At 36.9% G+C, this 6,553-nt stretch overlaps 1 pseudogene; it reads right to left on the bottom strand.

Moving 5' to 3' along the window:
- Positions 1-1,651: 1,651 nt before the first annotated feature.
- LOC122693351 lies at positions 1,652-2,600 on the bottom strand (annotated as a pseudogene).
- Positions 2,601-6,553: the final 3,953 nt, after the last annotated feature.

Here is a 6,553-nt window from a genome sequence, read left to right as displayed (position 1 = left end):
GACTAAATAACATCCAACCAATACATACACATATATAATATATCAATATATCTACATAACATGTAGGTATATACATTTATAAGCATACAGGCATAACTGGGAAATATTATAGGTTTGGTATATTCACTTTATTGTGATAAGGCAAATTAGGCTTCTCTGGTGGCTCAGATGGTAAAGAGTCTGCCTGCAGTGCAGAAGACCCCAGTTCGATCCCTGGGTCCTTCCTGCAGAAGGAAATAGCTACCCACTCCAGTATTCTTGCCTGGAAAACCCCATGGATGGAGGAGCCTGGCAGGCTACAGTCCATGGGGTCGCAAAGAGTTGGACACGACTGAGTGACTTCACTTTCTCTTTCCAATAAGGCAAATATCATTAATAATGCAGGTCAAAAGCATTTTCAGTGTGCATATGTCTAAGTATGCACTCTGAAATATTATGTCTAAGGAATGTACATATATTGGGACTTCCTTAGGGGTCCAGTGGTTGAGAATCCACTTACTTTTTCAGGGGACCTATGCTTGATCCCTTATGCGGCAACTAAGATACCACATGCCACAGGGAACTAAATCCAAGCACCACAACTAGAGAAGTCCACATGCCACATAGAAGACCCAGCACAGCCAAAATAAAATAAAATAATTTAAAATTTTATGCAAATCAATAAAAACTAAAAAAACACATATCCTAGTTGAAAAATACTTTAAAATGCTAACCACCATCTAAACCTTCAGTGAGCTGTAATCTTTTTCGATAGTAAAATCAGATCACCATAACTTATATAATAATGAAAAAGTTTAGAATATTTCAAGAATTACCAAAATGTAACATGTGAAAGAGACATGAGCAAGCAAACGTTGCTGGAAAAACTGTGCAAATAGACTTGCCTGATGCAGGGTTTCCGCAAATCTTCAATCTGTAAAAATGCAGTATCTGCAAAGTACAGTACTGTCAAGTGCAATAGACAACATACATCTATGCACACACACACACACACGGACACACATATACACATACATAGAGACAGCCAATTATGTGTTAGGGATATTCCTAAGTCATTTGCACTTGACATGTAATTTGATTTCCCTAAAATTTTTGTAACGTAATTATTATCAATGTCTCTATTATTTAGATGTGATAATATATGAAACCCCAAAACCACTGGACACTGCAATGACAAAAACAAATAATAATAAAGGAAGTAAGAACAAAACAATAAAGAGAATATATAAATTTATATTTGTATACACATATGGAATCTTATTCTATGTAAAAACTGACAAAGGTGTGTTCCTTATTGTAAAATAACAGGTGTTCAATTTTGAAATGAACCCCATAATGGATGTTAAAATAAAATGTGATACTTAGTCCATTAAACTCATGAAAGTCTAAGAGAAAATTAAATTTGTGTGTTTTAACAGTCCAGTGCATGGTCCAATTTAAAACATTTTAGATAGCATCAAAGCAAAGAAGTAGGCTGCACATTTTGAAATATTCTCAATCAATCTTAAACTTGTAAATTGAAAAGGCACAAAGATAAGAAAATTAAAAAGATTCACTCATAGCTATTCACATCTTGACTGTTCTTTTCACTCCAACACTGAAATGCATCATTACCCTTTCATCAGTCTCCAATTTCTAACCCTGAGTCCTGCTAGGAAAATATTCTCTAGGATAATATTTTGGAGCTTACCACTTTCTGAGAGCTTTTTTCACATCCTTGTTCCTCAGACTATAGATCAGGGGGTTCAGCATGGGGATCACTACAGTGTAGAAAACTGGCCACTTTGTCAGTATCCATGCTGTTGCCAGAGTGGGGCTGGCAATAAATGAAATGGATTGTTCCATGAAAGACAATGATGGCAGCAAGGTGGGAAGCACAGGTGGAAAGAGCTTTGCACCTTTTGTCTGCAGAGCGCATCCTCAGGATGGTGATGAGAATAAACAAGTAGGACGTGAGGATGACCACAATGGTGATAACCTCATTGAAAATGGTCACACTGTATAGCACCAGTTGAGTCACAGTGACATCAGAGCAAGCAAGAGACAAGAGAGGGGGAAGATCACAAAAGAAATGGTTGATCACATTTGATCTGTAGGATGGGATCTGAAGGGCTAAACACAAGTGAATCAGAGAACATACAGCACCATTGAAGTAGCAACAAAACACCAACTCCATGCAGAGATTCCAGGACATGGTGACCATGTAGAACAGTGGGTCACAGTTGGCCACAAAGTGGTCATAGGCCATCACTGCCAGCAGAATGACCTCAGTTACCACAAATGTGCAAAACAGGTAGAATTGCACAGCACATTCCAGGAAGGAAATGGCTTTGTCATCATTTAAGGATGTTAGCTAGCATCTTCAGCATGATGGTCATGGAGTAACAGAAATCCACAAAGGACAAGTGGCTGAGGAAAAAGTACATGGGGGTGTGGAGTCGAGAGCTGACCTGAATCAGGGCAATCATGCCCAGGTTTCCCAAAACTGTGGCTCCATAGATGGAAAGAAACAGCAGGAAGAGGAAGACTCTGAGCTCAGGGGCATCTGAGAATCCGAGGAGGGTGGAGTCTGACACAGCAGTGCAGTTTTCCTTTTCCATGTTCCTAATTTACTGGGTATGGAGTAAAATACTAATAGTTATTCTTCATTGGATCATTCCCAATTAGCTGCTAAAAAGGACATGAGAATAAATAAGACAGTCAACTTTTTCAGCAAAGAAATAAAACATTGACATCTTGAAGCTTAGGAAAAGTTCGGATATTATAGCCCACAAATGCACAGAGCTCACATTCAAATTCACAGATCACATGAAATAATTCACATCCATGAAAATCTGTGTGTTTATTTAAACTAGCTCTACACAATTTGCAGCTTGGAAACGGCTCATTAGAAAGACATCAAACGTTATTTAGTTAGCCATATTTGAAATTTAAATATCTTTTTTTATTCATAGACTTTTTAATCAGTTATTGAAATACTGGAATCACAGGGGATTTTTTTCTTAACACTACACAGGGAATTTCTTTCTTTCTTTTGATGAAATGATGAGAAGTATGCTTATTTAAGATTATTAACACACAAGCATCATGTTTTTATTATTACCCTTTAAATGGAGAAGTTAATTTTATACTCTATTTTAGCATGTTTTTTCTATACAATTAGCCTAGTGATTTTTAAATTATGATATACAATGTTAGTCATTGTTCAGGGAATTATTACTTAGGTCTAAACTTTCTGAACTGTGACTCTGAAGCCTTCTAAAACCTATTTGACAAATGCATTCACTACTTTAATTTATTCAAGAAATCAAATTTGTGAATATTAAATTAACACAAGTTCTTGTTGCCACATTGCACTATTATTAATGATAGGAACTTAGAAACAAAATGTCAAACAGCAGGGTAAAATTTGAGCTACATGTATATTATTGGAAAATATGCAGCTTTCAGAGGAGCTCTCAAAGACCTGAAAAATGACTAAGAAAATGGCAAGTTAAAAATAGAAAGCCAGATCACAAAGATAGAATATGGTATATCTGTACATAAGTCATAGTGCATATTTAATTCTCAAACCATCCAAGAAACATAAATATTTTTACCAATATTTTATTCCAGTTGCTTTAAAAGTGCATTCAGAAATTTGCCTACTTTTTTTAAGTAAAGGATAGATACATACAAAGCCTTTGATATGTAGAAAATGCCAACAAAGTGTAAGACATTTGTTTGCTCTCCTGATCCTAACTAACAATAAAATGACTTAGTAGCACCTACTACTTATTCCTGGAGGAAAGGGAATTTGGACTAAAAGTCAACACAGCCAGATTTTTCCTCATTCTTCAAACAACTTGAAAGAGGTAAATGATATGTGAATTAAGGAATCCTAGTTTGAATACAAATAATCATTCTGATGACATGCATTGCTCTCTTCAATGGCCAGTAATACGTGAGTTGTCTTTTCTGATTTCAAAGTAGTAAATAATTTTGAAAACCTTTTCCTGTTTTTAAGTTCTAAAGATGAAAAGTTGGCTGCTGATTACTTACGGAGCAGGAGTGATATTGATCCGTGTTGGACCTTTGTCAATGTCTGGAGATAGAGCTGGCTGTCACAACAGGAAGGGGTGCTCCTGACATCTAGAAGGCAGACTACAGATGCTGCTAAGCAGTGTGCAGGCACAGGACGACATCTCCTTCCCCATTCCGATCCTCCACACACACCCACAACATAAGCAAAACCCAAAATATAATCTGGCCCCAAATGTTAATAGCATCACATTTGAGAAAACTGTTGTGGAGATACATGGCCTTGGCACAAGGTCACACTACTGGCTCTCCTGTCTGTTTCAGAAGTGGTTCACAGGCCTCTGCCCCTCTGTCTGCAGTCCTAAGGACCCCTCACCACCATTCTCAGCATCAGGGTGACTCTCAGGAGAACCTCCCTGTTGTCTTTCCTTAGTTCTGTGGATGGAGTTAATGTGAAAGGAGAAGAAGAGGGGAAGGGGGGAGGAATCAAATATTCTTCCCAATTGGCTCACACTCTTTCTCCTGTTGCACTAATAACCATTACAAGATATTTCATTCTACAGATTGAATCGCTCCCATTTCCTGTTAAGATCATTTTTCAGTAGGTAAAAGGAAAACACTTTCATAGAGTTCTCCAAACTTGACATTTGTTACAACACTTTCCAAATACAGACTTTTAAAAATCATTTCTAATGTCATTTCCCTCTTTTACAATTCCTCCTTCTCTGACACATGGCTAATAATGAATCACTCTCATTAGAAAAGAAACAAATAAGTTTACAGGCATCAGGAAATATCATTCAGTCCATTCCTCCCCAAAATATAGTCCGACCAACCTGTTGATTGGTATTGCTCCCTGTGTTTCTGAGGATGCGATGAGGGAAAATGTCACAGGCTTTATGTTTTCATGTGTGTGTATCCAGAAGGCCCACATCCTTTGAGATGCCAGAACCAATCACTGATCTCTGTGGGATCTCAATCAGATATCAAGAAAACAACATCGTCTTGGGACTCAAACAATTAATGGCTTTCATAAGACGTAAAAAGAGGGGAGAAACTCTCCTGAGTTGGTAAATGTTATTGTAAGACAACATGATTCCTTTCAGAATTTATGATAAATGACAGAGTGTTGTATGCTCCATCCAGACATTGCACTATGAACAAGATAATGTTGCCATTATGACATATGTGAATGAGTCTTATAAACTCTGCCCATTTTACACTCAAAGCTCCTTTCTGGAGGACATAGGGTCTGAAGTCACAGCAGCATCCTACCAAATACCAAAAAGGGGTGGGAACAATGGGCCTCCTTTTCTGAGAATAATAGCAACTGCTCACACTTACTCACCACTTTCTATGTGTTAGGTACTGTTCTGAATACAACAATTAGCACATTTCATTTTAAGTACAGTTATATAGCTTTGTTAACACAATGCCTGAGGCATAGGCAGTTGCCACTTGCACAAAGTCACTGATAGAATGAGCGCATATGTTGCATTTGGGTTTCAGCACCCACATGGCTCTGTGATGAAGAGCAAAGCTAATGGACGGTGCTGGATGCAGACCCTACTCATTGCAGAGACCATTTATGGGTCTGCCTGAAGGGTCTCTCCCAGGACCGCTGCTTCTCTGCCTGTGTAATCTTTTCCTAAACCAATAGATAGAGTTCGAACAATATGATGTGGTTTGTGCTCCTGGATATACCAAACATTTAAGAACTCCATGACTCTAAATAGTAGCAAGTAAATTGGTTTCCAAATTCTCAACAGCTTTCGTGTGTTTCCCTAAACTTGATTCATCTGACAATTTCCCGAGATTGTGGAGTGTTTCTGCCTCTACATTCCACCCAGTACTTTCACTATTCCTTTTGCTTCATTCTTTAACAGCAAAGCTTCCTGTTAGCCATTCACATTTTACTGTGGGAATTACCCCATTTAGAAAAGTAATAGCAAACTTCCAAAACTTAAGAACACTGTGAAATATTTTTTTTTCCATGAAACCTGAAATTTGTTTGAATTAACATTTCAAGCCCATGGTATGACTTCTTGTTTCCCTCTAGATTATATAACTTTATTTTCTCAGAAAATAAGGGCATTGGGCATGTATTTTAGCCAATACAGTGATGTTTTGGTATTATATATAGTAAATTCATGATGATATCTCATTAGCATCATTTTTTTGTTGTTGTTGTTCTTAGTATACCCTGAAAGTGTTGCCACAAAATGCATCTCTCTGGAGAGAGTCTCATGGCAGAAAGACTAAAAAGACAGTATCATTTGCAGTGATATTTATATTATTTATCCAACCCACTCATAGAAAACTGTTTTGCATATCTATCTTAAAGACAAAGCAGAAACTTTTCTTAAAATTGATTTAAATATAAATATTTAATATTATTTCATAGGCATTGCCCATAAATTAAGTACTACAAATACTAAGATCTAAGTTTTTGATAAACTGTATTTATATCACATAAGATCATATTGTTTGAGTGAATCATTTCATCAAAAGATTCAATGACATCAACAATATG

The sequence above is a fragment of the Cervus elaphus genome, chromosome 5 (assembly GCF_910594005.1).
Source record: "Cervus elaphus chromosome 5, mCerEla1.1, whole genome shotgun sequence".
In the NCBI taxonomy this organism is placed as follows: Eukaryota; Metazoa; Chordata; class Mammalia; order Artiodactyla; family Cervidae; genus Cervus; species Cervus elaphus.
This window is presented reverse-complemented; position numbering and strand designations above follow the sequence as displayed.